Here is a 12607-nt window from a genome sequence, read left to right on the forward strand (position 1 = left end):
ACTTTAATGGATGTAAACACAACGGTAAGTGGTGCTTTATTTCAAATATCTTTTTAAAGCATTTTTTTTTAAGAATATCAACAAGTGCATTAAAGACAGTTTTTGTTTTATGCCGCTTATGGCAATGTGACAAACATCAGAATTGCTTTATTTAATAAGATTGTGTCCTTGGCCAAATATTCGATCTATACTGTATTCCTGTATACAGTTATGCGGCATGCAACGTGAAAGTCGTATTCAAGGATTTATTCTTTAATCTTAAGATATCGGCCCAAAGTGCAAGAAAAACTGTTTTTAATGCACTAACGATTTTTGCAAAGGCATTTCAATAACTCTAGATATTTGCAAAAATGAAGTTCTTTACTGTTGTATTTTGTTTTAATTCTTTCCAGCCCGTTTGAAAAACCCTGAAACCCCCGTTGATCATGCACCCCATTTACTGATACTGCCGTCTCCAATATTTAAACTGCGCAGAAGTTTGGCAACGTAGAACTAATGTTCTTGAGTTAATAAATCAAGAATGAGGTAAATGATGGTTTTGTGTGAGAATTATGATTAAAACTAAGCACATGTAATGATGATGTATTTATAATTAGTGTTGTTATTTTTATCAGAATCAATATTTTTTAAGTTAGTATCAGAAGAAGGTAATCAAACAAATCGTTAACACGTATTTGTGAACAATCAAATCATTTTTCCGCAGTATCGATGGCAATATTTTATCTCTCCTGTACTTTATTATCATGACATGAGACAAGTACTGATTTGCGTTATGCATTATACAAAATAGCAATTAATTGATAATGTTTCTAAATGATAAAGTTGAATTGAATAATCGGTCCAACTAAATGTGTTCATGTCACGTTATCTAGAGGAATATCATTATGATTCTAGTGTAGATTTTTTTCTTTATTTGTTAAATATGTAGTATGTCGGGATGGTAAATATCTTGTGGTGATGTGACGTTGGCGTTATAGAATGCGCTGATTCACATAAAACTTTTTTTTTAATATTTCAAACATTTATTACGATTACCTTCACCCTTGCAAGTCACATTTCCTTCTTCAATGTAGCAAACATCATAACTTGAACAGTTACATCGGCTTGCGAGCTGTAAATTTAAGATTAAAGCATGATGAATTCGAATGTATGCTTTGTTAAAATAAAAAATAACAGTAGTCTTTTTCATTTTAAATGGAAATTCAACAAAGAAGAAACCATTTAATTTTTGTAAATGTGATTTTGGTAATATAATGGTAATACATTTATTTGGTAATAAATGTTATAAAAATTACATTTGGTTAATGTAAATAATGGTATTTTTCTTAATGTAAATATTATAAGAAGTTAAGACTGGACGCATCCTACTGTAAATAAGAATGATATAATACCAACATGCATGTAATTACTAAGTTATAAACATACATTTGACAAACCATCTTGAAAGTCACGCTTCGTAACGTAAATGCAATCATTCCTCTGTTTTTCTGCGATTTCCAAATCTGTAATATTGAAAAGGCTCGCATAAGTCTCGGGGGGGTTAACTTCCTATATACGGGTATATAGGGGTGTGCCGATTTCATGGGGTGTGTTTTCGACTAAAATTATAGATATGGGTATGGTTTTGAGCATCTAAGTATAGATATGGGTATTGAAATCAGAAATTTGCTTGTATATAAATGCATATAGATTTGAAAGTATCAGTATCAAAATGGGTATGATAAATGTCATTCTTGTATATAAATGGGTATCAAAAAGTAAATTTCAGTAGCGGGAAAGATATAATAGCATACTAGTATTCAATAAGTATACTGTATTGATATGAAAGACATTAAAATTCTAGTATGAAATTTGTCCACTTTATCAAATTCTAGTATTTACTAGTTAATGGGCCCAGTTTATCAAACTTCTTGTATTGAAATGGGTCCACTTTCTCAATGGTATCGTATACAAATGGGTATGCTTTTTCAAAAATCTTGTATCAAAATGGGTCTACTTTATCAGAGTTCCGGTATAAAAATGGGTCACATTTTGGAAGTCCCAGCGGGACACCCATACCCTAAAATTTGGGAAGTTACCCCCCCCCCCCCCCCCCCCCGGGACATAAGTGGTAAGTTACGGTAGTGTAAAATGCTTATGGTTTCATCCTACGTCATCGTAAGATCGGAACAAAATCACTATTTGTGCCCAGCGTGATATTGAATGCCCCGCATTTTATAATGTCGACGTTATATGGTTAAAGAAATATACTTTGTATTGAGACCGCAATATTTGATTTGCACGTGATAACATTTTTTCCGAAAAGCTGTGTTTACACATCCTAAGAAAGCTTGCATCCTATACGACAAGGCAATCTCTCACATGGAACTAAATATACGAACTTAATGAAAAATACAGCTACTTTTTCATCAAATGGCTAATGGTACACGATGGCAGCATAAACTTTTTTGATCGCATCATCGAGTAAAATGTCGTGTACCTAAAGTTGCTCAATAACACTATATAGATATATCACCGAACCAGCTTAACGTGCTTCAGACGCTTCTTGTGTGACGTAATTTCTGTGACGAAACACGCCAGTTTAAGCTCGACTCTCTGGAGATACATGGTTAGCATGTTCGCGAAAATAGATGACGCGTGGCAAAAATTCGAGTTGCATAGGTGTCCGTCTAAAGAAATGTCATAAACTTAAATGTAATAGCGGTCAACCACGCCGGGTATGCGGATACTTTGATAACAGATGGCACTTCGATAACAGAGAACAACAAAAGCCACGCATGAGAGTTAAGTTCTTCAGCTTTTTTGCATTTATGTTCTGTTCATTTGGTTTTCAGACACGTAAAATTGTTTGGTCGATTAAAGGTATAGTACTTCGTATTGCGGAGCAAGAAAGTCGTGAAAAAACAGTGGATTATAAAAACAAGAGATAATGCTTCATCGATAATCGTCATGAATTCGATGATCAGTACGTATTTCAACATAATAAACATACTTGGAAATAAATCAAGAACGTGCCAACTAATCGAAATAAAAGATCAATATGTCCATTAATGTTACATGTTAATTTTAGTTGAATAACGTATTTGAGGAAATTCAAATGTTTTAAGAGTCGGATGCCAAATTTTCATGGACACTTCTTTTACCGTTCATCCCAAAGACATTGGCATTTCGATTCCAGATAACTCAACATTTTTTACCAGATATAACACACTGTATTTACTGAATCAGAAATGCAGAATTCGCTGTGGAATACTGTTATAGTAAGCAGGCAATCAATTCAAATGTATGTACTGACGTAAATTAAAAACGAAATACCGAAACATGTTCTTATCCCTTTGGAATATGATAATAAAAGGAATAAGGGAAATGTAAAGCTCAATATAAAGGGAATTTTCCAATCTCTTTTACATTTTGTGGCTACGCATTAGTATCTTGATGATACGATTCTAATGAGCACCAATGACAAAGGATTTTATGAGGTGTATTGGCCGCTCTAAAACCCCTTGGTCCCCTTATCTAGAGTCCTGCTATAAGTTCAAATGAACACAGGCGTGTTGATCCACATGATCCGTTGTGTTTTTAATTCTCTTAATCTCAATTTACCACTTAAAAAACAAGTTTATTATTTAGACTTTTATTTTTGGTCGTCACTTGAAATATATTACTTCAGAAATAATTAAAGCATTTGACTGTGAGTTAACGGCTGGACAGATTTTTTTTAAGTGAACTTTTTTTGAAAGGTTGTCCAATTGTCCATAGGAGGATCAATGAATACTTTTGATTAAAGCTACTTTTGACATTTTTGCAACCCGCGAAGACAGGTCTATGATAAATTCTAGTTAATGACCTTGTTATGATTCCAATATCAGAGGGTGGGGATTTTTTTCATGACTCTTTGTCAAATTTTTTCTCATTAAACATGATTTTATATATTTATTTGAATATATTGGGCTCCTAAAAAAATAAATATAAAAAATACTTTCCTGGGTACGTTACTTCCACCTGTGGTATCGAAATGCCGTCTGTTATCAAAGTATCCGCATACCCAGCGTGTCAACGACCGCCACTACGCGGTGGGCTTTTTTCCCGAATTATTTGTGCAGCGCGAATGGTTTAAATGCCAAACAAAAGGAAACTGGATTGTCGGTATAGAGGAAAAAATAAAATTTGCACAAAAAGTACATGGTAAACAAATTAATGATCCTTCAAAAATGTCGAACATATGTATTTCAGTTATGTAAGATAACAGAATGGAAAAACTGGTTGCTGAACTATAATTGTTGTCCCTTAACTGACATTCTCGGTTCATTCTTTTTAAAGACGATTTTAGCACGGAATCTTATTGTCTGCTAATTATGTCAACGTATCATCGGGCATCATTTAGTAAATTCCGTTGTGGTGTAGCGCCTCTGCGAATACAAACCGGGCGATACGAGCGGCTGGACGTACTAGACCGGAATTGCCCCTTTTGCGATAATGTTGAGGATGAGAGCCATGTTATTCTTGATTGTTACTTGTATCATGACTTAAGACATATGTTATTTGACAAAGCTGTAAGTGTAAATCCTAACTTTCTATCTATGTCTAAAAACGAGCAATTAGTTTTTCTCTTCACAACCCCATTCATGAAGAGAAGTTGTGCCAAAACCTGTTATGATAATTTAAAACGTCGTCTTTTATATGCTTGCAAATAATGTTTTTTCGTTGTTTTAAGTACCAATAATGTATTTTAGAGGCTTCTCAAAAGTTGTTGCTAATCAGGTCATTTACGATCTGATCGGGGTGATGCCCGATTTTCTGAACAATTTCTTAATTTGCGCAATAGTGCTCGTATTTGAACTCAATATTTTAAATCAATTATTTTAGCGATGTTTTAAAAAAGGATTAGCAACAGCCTCTTAGGTATATAATGTAATATAGAACAGATATGTGTACAGAATTGGAACTCTGGTAATTTTATACATGAATACATATGGGTTTACATGATAAGAAATGCAAAAGTCTCTGATATTTCTAATTTAGAAAGGTTACATACAATTGTCTATTGTATATATATAATTGAATGTTTGTATTGTTGTATTGTAGGTATTTGAGACAATAATAAATAATAAATATTATCAAATATTCATATTTTAAGCACAACATATTGGTAGTTTGTAGCGATCACGATATTCAATGACAGCGTTTATGCTGTAAGTTACTTCCAATATGAAAACGTTTGCAGTTAAAATTTGCAAACGGTTTTATTAAGCGTAAAAGATGTTATCGAAGAATTAAAAGTATTTTGATATTTCGCTGCAATTGTAGGGGGCAAAAAATACGCCGAACAACTGATGAACTTGCTGTTGACTAATTTGAAAAAAAAAAACAACTTTTAATACAGTATCAAAATAATCAAAGCAACGCCTTATAATGGGGTTCAAGAGCAAAAGTCTTTGGCTACAGTGCAGACGAGTTTTTTCTTCGTTACAAATTCATCTTAAAACTTTTATTACAGTCTAGAAATAACGAGAAATATACCTTAATTTCTAATAAAATGCAAGTTTATGTTAGAGTATTATACTAACGCAATAAATAAAATTGTCAAAATATTAACATGTACCGAATACCTGTTTTCGTATACAAATCACAACCGAGAATCAGCCGGCGGTAAGCGACCATTTGACACCATGACCTCCTAGCACACAGCTCCATACATGACTGCAGCGTGGACCCAACCTCGAACATGTACATGTGCTGGTCTTTATCCAGCGACATCGCCAGACAACTGTCGAAACGATCAACCAGTATAGCCCCTCCAATCTCGATACAAAACAACGTTCAAGCGAGTAAAAACATAGTTTTTGAATAAATACGATTCATTTTCAAACGCTAGAAATGCAACAGCCGTTATATTGTGATCACTTTTCATTCGACCTCGTAATATTTAAGTTTTATGGTATTCATAACGTATGTATCTCCAGTTTCTTCTTTTATGCATGTATATTTCGTTTATTAGACCTGTAACAGAGCTGAACTTAAATTAGAAATGAAATGCGTGGTATCCTCAAGTAAAAATCACATTAAATACTCTCATAATACCAGCTTCCAATCAAATTCTAATCGATATTAGTATTAGCAAATCAGCGCGCTGAATTGGGTATCCTTATCGTAACCATGAACTGTCTGCAATTTCCCTCGAAAAGGTATGAATCCTTTTAATAAATACATTATTTGCTCGTTTTCGTAAATGATGATTTTTATCGGCGCCTTCAAAAGAGTCAGGCAATTTTCCATTTATTATGAAATTATCAAATATCCGAACGAAGAAATATATTTTCGTTATTAATATTGTTGTATTAAAATTATACTCTGAGATGCTAGTTTATGGTAAAGAAACTTATCGAATAACAAACATTAAGAGTGTGCAGAGATTTGCAAAGACAAATATTTAGGTTTTGAGCGCATTAATTGTTTTGGTTTGATTCGTTTCGTACCCACGGAGATGTAATATAATTTAAACACTACTATTTCTCAACTGATTAAATCCCAGAGTTTTACATCCATCTGCTTAATCGCTTTGGTTTGGTTTCATTTGCATACTCAATGGCGCTAGATTACAATTTTGAGTGAAAGCATCTACCAATTTTAAATATACATGCTGTTTGTAAGAAAACATAACCCTAAAGTAAACATGAGCATCTATCAAAGCTGGTCTGAAAATGTTTTGTGTTTTTTTCTAAGTTCTATCTCAGGCTTCTGCTGCATGCAAGCTACATGAACGAATAATATCCGTGTAGCACATCCTTAGAAACACAAACACTCGACATAAGCTTTGCCCTAGGTGTACCCCCTACCAAGCTACTACCACCTCCAAAAACACAAACACTCGACATAAGCTTTGCCCTAGGTGTACCCCCTACCAAGCTACAACCACCTCCAAAAACACAAACACTCGACATAAGCTTTGCCCTAGGTGTACCCCCTACCAAGCTACTACCACCTCCAAAAACACAAACACTCGACATAAGCTTTGCCCTAGGTGTACCCCCTACCAAGCTACTACCACCTCCAAAAACCATCAAAATTGTCCATTTGTGATACACAATAACACAACAATCAAAAGTTAGATTTCCTTTACTTAAATATATAAGTACAAATGTTTCGACGACAAGTTTTTGCTTTGTTATTGTGTATAACAAATCGACAATTTTAGGGGTTTGGTGGGGGAGCAGCAGGGAGGAGGGGGGTGTCAACAAATGCCGAGTTCATGTGCTTAAAAACTTAAGTGCTTGAGCGGGAATCGTTAGTCCATTTTGGTATCTTTGACCTTGGCCTGATCAGCCCAAAATGCAATCACAAGCCTTCATTTAATGCAATCACAAGCCTTCATTTAATGCAATCACGAGCCTTCATTTAATGCAATCACAAGCCTTCATTTAATGCAATCACAAGCCTTCATTTAATGCAATCAAAAGCCTTCATTTAATGCAATCACAAGCCTTCATTTAAGCTTCCCACTCTTAACAAATGATATCTCTTGCTACTTTTTGAGCGCATAATATCTCGACCAAGTTCAATAACCACTAACCAGCCTGATCGCTTGTGGCAATTCGAAATTATGGCCTTTGATTTATAAAATAATGTCACAGTAACATTGTCCGCCCTCTAGCTCAAACCGTTTAAATCCGATCATACAGAAACTTTGGTGATTTTGTTTATTGGTATATATTAATATCGACAAAATTCAACATCACAGATCGCATGAAACACTTTAATTTGATTTAAGATATTGGATTATTTAAAAAAAAGCAAAGTTAACATTGTACGGCCTTTCACAAAATTAGATTAAATCCTATCATTATCAAACTTGGTCACATTGTCTGTTGGTTCAAAATCGTTGGCAAAGTATGGCGAACGGCCAGACCGTCTGAAGCTCTTCTGAATTATGGCCCTTAAATAAGCCAAAATTTGCTAACTTAAATTTGATCGCTCTCTAACTCATAAAGATTTGATATTAGCAATACATTTGGCATTACCGAAAGTTTTGGAATGAAGTTGGTTAACGAAATTCTTCCAACCAAGAGAATGGACATAGAGTACAAATGCCTGTGGAGGTACATGTACAAAAACAATACACGAGTGATTTACAAGTGGAAACTCTTATAAAATGAAAAATGTGTATTATTTTTTTAATCGTCATAGACGCAGAACGCTTTTATTATAAAATTACATATTCAATTTTGAATGCAGTATTTATTACTCTAAGGTCTGTTTGTCTTAAAAATAATTATTGCTAATTAGCCCCACATTGAAAAATCGGAATACCAACTTAGGCAACTGTATCTAAAGTACTTGATGAACTACTTAAGTGCACCATTTTATCTTATTAACAGTTACCTGAGCGTTGATATCCAATGAAAAAATAATTATTGTACAAATGTCATTATCCTCAAATTACCGTGTATATGTACTACTTTTTTACGTGAAACACCAGTAAGTGACTGATAAGCCATTTAACACACCCGAGCGTGGTGTAATCACAAATCGCATTGCTTATCTTGACTTTGCTCATTAGTAGGCATTATGAACAAACATATTCATATTTCAGTGTTAAAGGTCGACACAATTTATATGACACTGACATGTATGCTAGAATGTATCGAAGTAACGTTATATGTTCGTGTAATTTATGCATATATATCCTGATATATGCAAATCTTGCTGATATTGTATTTACAGCAATTTTAATTCTATCTTGAAAAGGAAGGCCATTATATCGAACTGTTTACTTCGATTGTATTGACATTTACGGTGCAAATTTGTTTGAAAATTATATATTTATTAAGATTATTTTGTTATCTTTGCTAAACTATCCATACGTACATGAGTATACAATAAAACATATTGCTATGCGCATGTGAAAGTTGCATATAAAAACAAGCCTTAGAAGTCATTTCATTTTCCTTCCCTCGGACTCCGAACCGCCTCCTCCACCTCCCCCTTTAGTATGGACGGACTTTGGTAGTCGGTTTCAGGTCTTGCATCGTTCTCAAGAAGACTGGGGTCTGGTTGAACCGGGAAGTTATAGAGGTCGCTGCAGTATGAGGTCTACCTGTTCAGGACTGCGACACCCTCGGTCATCTCTGTGTTAATGTTGATAGATTGCTCCTTAATCCATTCTTCGTTTGCCACTTTCGTCTTCCTTTCCTCTGCTTTATGTTTAGTCTCTCGTATTTTGTCCGAGAGTCCAGACTTGTGTAAGGTATCTTCTCTATTTGCCGCCGAAGTCCGTTAGATCGATAGATATCCGAGGTTTGTTTTAACTTCTCTTTCCCAGTATCAAATTTAATGTTATTTTTCATAGTTTATTAAGCATATGACGCAAGCGTTCGATTTTAATTGCCGTAAAATCCACCGATTCTTTTTTCGTTTTGCAGCAACTGTTTTGTTTTATTTTTTTAATAGAAATTACAATACATTAAATCACAGTATCGTTTATTATTATTAATTAATTTATTGATTCGATACATATCTTGGAGGTTAGTAATAGTACTGACATTAATCTTTAAAAAAATAACATGCTATGTTTGATATAATGCGCGCTTTCTATAATTGGATAAACACAGCATAATTTAAAAATTATGTGTAGTAAATTGTCATTTAGAAAAGAATTCATATATGGTACACGTTATTAATCAGACTAGGTGCTATATATTTTGGAGAGTTCATGCAAAAATACAAAAGTGACGAATACATGCTCGAGTCTGTCGTATTTGCGGCAATCTGGCTTGTTAAGTACATGTTATTTTACGGCGTTACAGTCGGTTAATATCACGTACTTTTTCAGTACGTAGCGCAACAGGGTGCAGGATCACGTGACTTAGTGGGAATCCCAATTTAACTGTAATGGATGTATACACAACGGTAAGTGGTGCTTTATTTCAAATAACTTTTTAAAACAATTTTTCTTAAGAATTTCAACTAGTGTATTAAAGACGTTTTTTTTGTATTTCAATAACTTGAGATATTTGCAAAAATAAAGTTCTTAACGGTATTTTTACATTCTTTGAAATCATGAAATAATACGCAAAGGGATCGTAAATGGAATGTTGCTGTACGTACGTATTGTCTTTATTTTCAAACGATGTACAAACGTTTCATTTTATGACATCCGGATTCACCATGAATGTTGCTGATTGATTGTTGCACCATACTACAATACGACGTCGTAAAATAAGTATGGCACTATTTGCATTGACAGTATTACATACCTTAGGCATATCAACATTGTGTAACTGACGCATTACATTGATATACAGATAAGTATTGATGCAAAGCATCAAAGGGCGTCGGTAATTTCAGTGTAAAAAGCACTCAATGAAGTTACATGGAACGATTTTTTTCTACTGTAACAAGGGCTGTTTGTAAAACATGCATGCCCCCCATATGGGCTGTCAGTTGTAGTGGCAGCCAGTGTGTGAATACGTTTTTGTCACTGTGACCTTGACCTTTGACCTAGTCACCTGAAAATTAATAGAGGTCATCTGCCAGTCATGATCAATGTACCTATGAAGTTTCATGATCCTATGCGTAAGCATTCTTGAGTTATCATCCGGAAACCATTTTACTATTTCGAGTCACTGTGACCTTGACCTTTGACCTAGTGACCTGAAAATCAATAGGGGTCATCTGCCAGTCAAGATCAATCTTCATATGAAGCTACATGATCCTAGGCGTAAGCATTCTTGAGTTATCATCCGGAAACCATTGTTCTATTTCGAGTCACTGTGACCTTGACCTTTGACCCAGTGACCTGAAAATCAAAAGATTTGCGAGTCATGATCAATGTACCTATGAAGTTTCATGATCCTACGCCTAACTATTCTTGAGTTATCACCAGGAAACCATTTTACTGTTTCGAGTCACTGTGACCTTGACCTTTGACCTAATGACCTGAAAATCAATAGGGTTCATTTGCCAGTCATGATCAATGTACCTATGAAGTTTCATGATCATAGGCCGAAGCATTCTTGAGTTATCATCCGGAAACTATTGTACTAATTCGAGTCACTGTGACCTTGACCTTTGACCTAGTGACCTTAAAATCAATAGAGGTCATCTGCCAGTCATGATCGATGTACCTATGAAGTTTCATGATCCTAGGCCGAATCGTTCTTGAGTTATCATACGGAAATCATTTTACTATATCGAGTTACTGTGACCTTGATCTTTGACCTAGTGACCTGAAAATCAATAGTGGTCATCTGCCAGTCATGATCAATGTACCTATTTAGTTTCATGATCCTAGGCCTAAGCGTTCTTTATTTATCATCCGGAAACCATCTGGTGGACGGACCGACCGACATATGCAAAACAATATACCCCCTCTTCTTCGAAGGGGGACATAAATATTAATATATTGGCAGATTATTTTAAACAAAATAGAAAAAGATACTGGTATAACCATTATCTATGATTTTGTGTTATAACCCCCAAATAACCATTATCTATGATGTTGTTTTATAACTTATAACCCCCAAATAACCATTATCTATGATTTTGCGTTGTAACCCCCAAATATTTCATAGCTCATTTTATTTAGATTGGTTTCCTTTTTTTTACTGGCATCCTTGTGCAGTTTTCATTAATGGAACAGAACTGTGTAGGTTTTAAAAAAAGTGCTTCATCTTGTAAGCGTAATTCCATTTTTTTTTTCAACTTCAAGAGGAGATGATTCTGAACTTATTCTTACGTTGCTCATTTACGATAGGGTTTGAGTACTCATTGATATGAAAACACTGTAAAAGTTGTAATATGTTTACGACCCCCCCCCCCCCCCCACCCTCTCACACATATCTTTCATGGGCATAATAAAAACAAAAAATGGTTACAATAAAACTGCATATTTATTTAAACTAAAATGTATACATCAAAACAAAAAGTTAACATAGAACACAATAAAATAATTTGATTCTACTGGGGCTCGAACCGTGGGCCTCTCACATGTGAAGCGAGCGTGTAACCACCGCACTAAGGAACCGCTTGAAAAATCACCTTCTAACTAAAATATAAATAAGTTATTAATAGTCGGTTTAAATGTAAACCCGGAAGTTTTAACGCTGGATAGTGAGCAGGGTTAAAGGTCCATATCAAAGGGTCCATACCACTGGCAAGGTACGGGTCAGGCCTGCGGCCTTCTATATGTGGTTCTTAAAAAAAATTGTAGGAGGACTTGATAGTAATGAGACTGGGGTGTGGTGATGGTGCTCCTTATTGATAAGCGGCTGCTTCCTTTATCAAGAATCATTATTACAATTAATAATACGTGTCGCGCTTCGCGCTTTTTAGCGCCTTTATTAGTAACTAGGTGGTTGCTAGGATAGTGGAACAAAGAAGGTTTTAATGTGTTTACGAACCCCCCCCCCCACCCTCTCACATATATATTTCATGGGCATAACAAAAACTAAAAAAAATGTTACAATAAAACAGCAATTTATTTCAACTAAAATGTCTACATCAAAACAAAAAGTTAACATTGAACACAAATAAAATAATTTGATTCTACTGGGGCTCGAACCTTGGGCCTCTCACATGTGAAGCGAACGTGTAACCACTACACTACGGA

At 34.7% G+C, this 12607-nt stretch overlaps 1 protein-coding gene across 2 annotated transcripts in view; it reads right to left on the reverse strand.

Annotated features, from left to right (window-relative positions):
• Positions 1 to 10816: 10816 nt before the first annotated feature.
• LOC127879975 (protein fem-1 homolog C-like) overlaps positions 10817 to 12607 on the reverse strand; it is a 126960-nt gene continuing 125169 nt past the window's right edge. The window contains exon 3 of one of the 2 annotated variants that reach the window (XR_008049369.1): positions 10817 to 10914. The gene's annotated coding sequence lies outside the window, so the exon portion shown is untranslated. Of the gene's footprint in view, positions 10979 to 12607 lie in introns of both variants that reach the window. The other variant, XR_008049368.1, reaches the window with a different exon arrangement.

The sequence above is a fragment of the Dreissena polymorpha genome, chromosome 4 (genome assembly GCF_020536995.1).
Source record: "Dreissena polymorpha isolate Duluth1 chromosome 4, UMN_Dpol_1.0, whole genome shotgun sequence".
In the NCBI taxonomy this organism is placed as follows: domain Eukaryota; kingdom Metazoa; phylum Mollusca; class Bivalvia; order Myida; family Dreissenidae; genus Dreissena; species Dreissena polymorpha.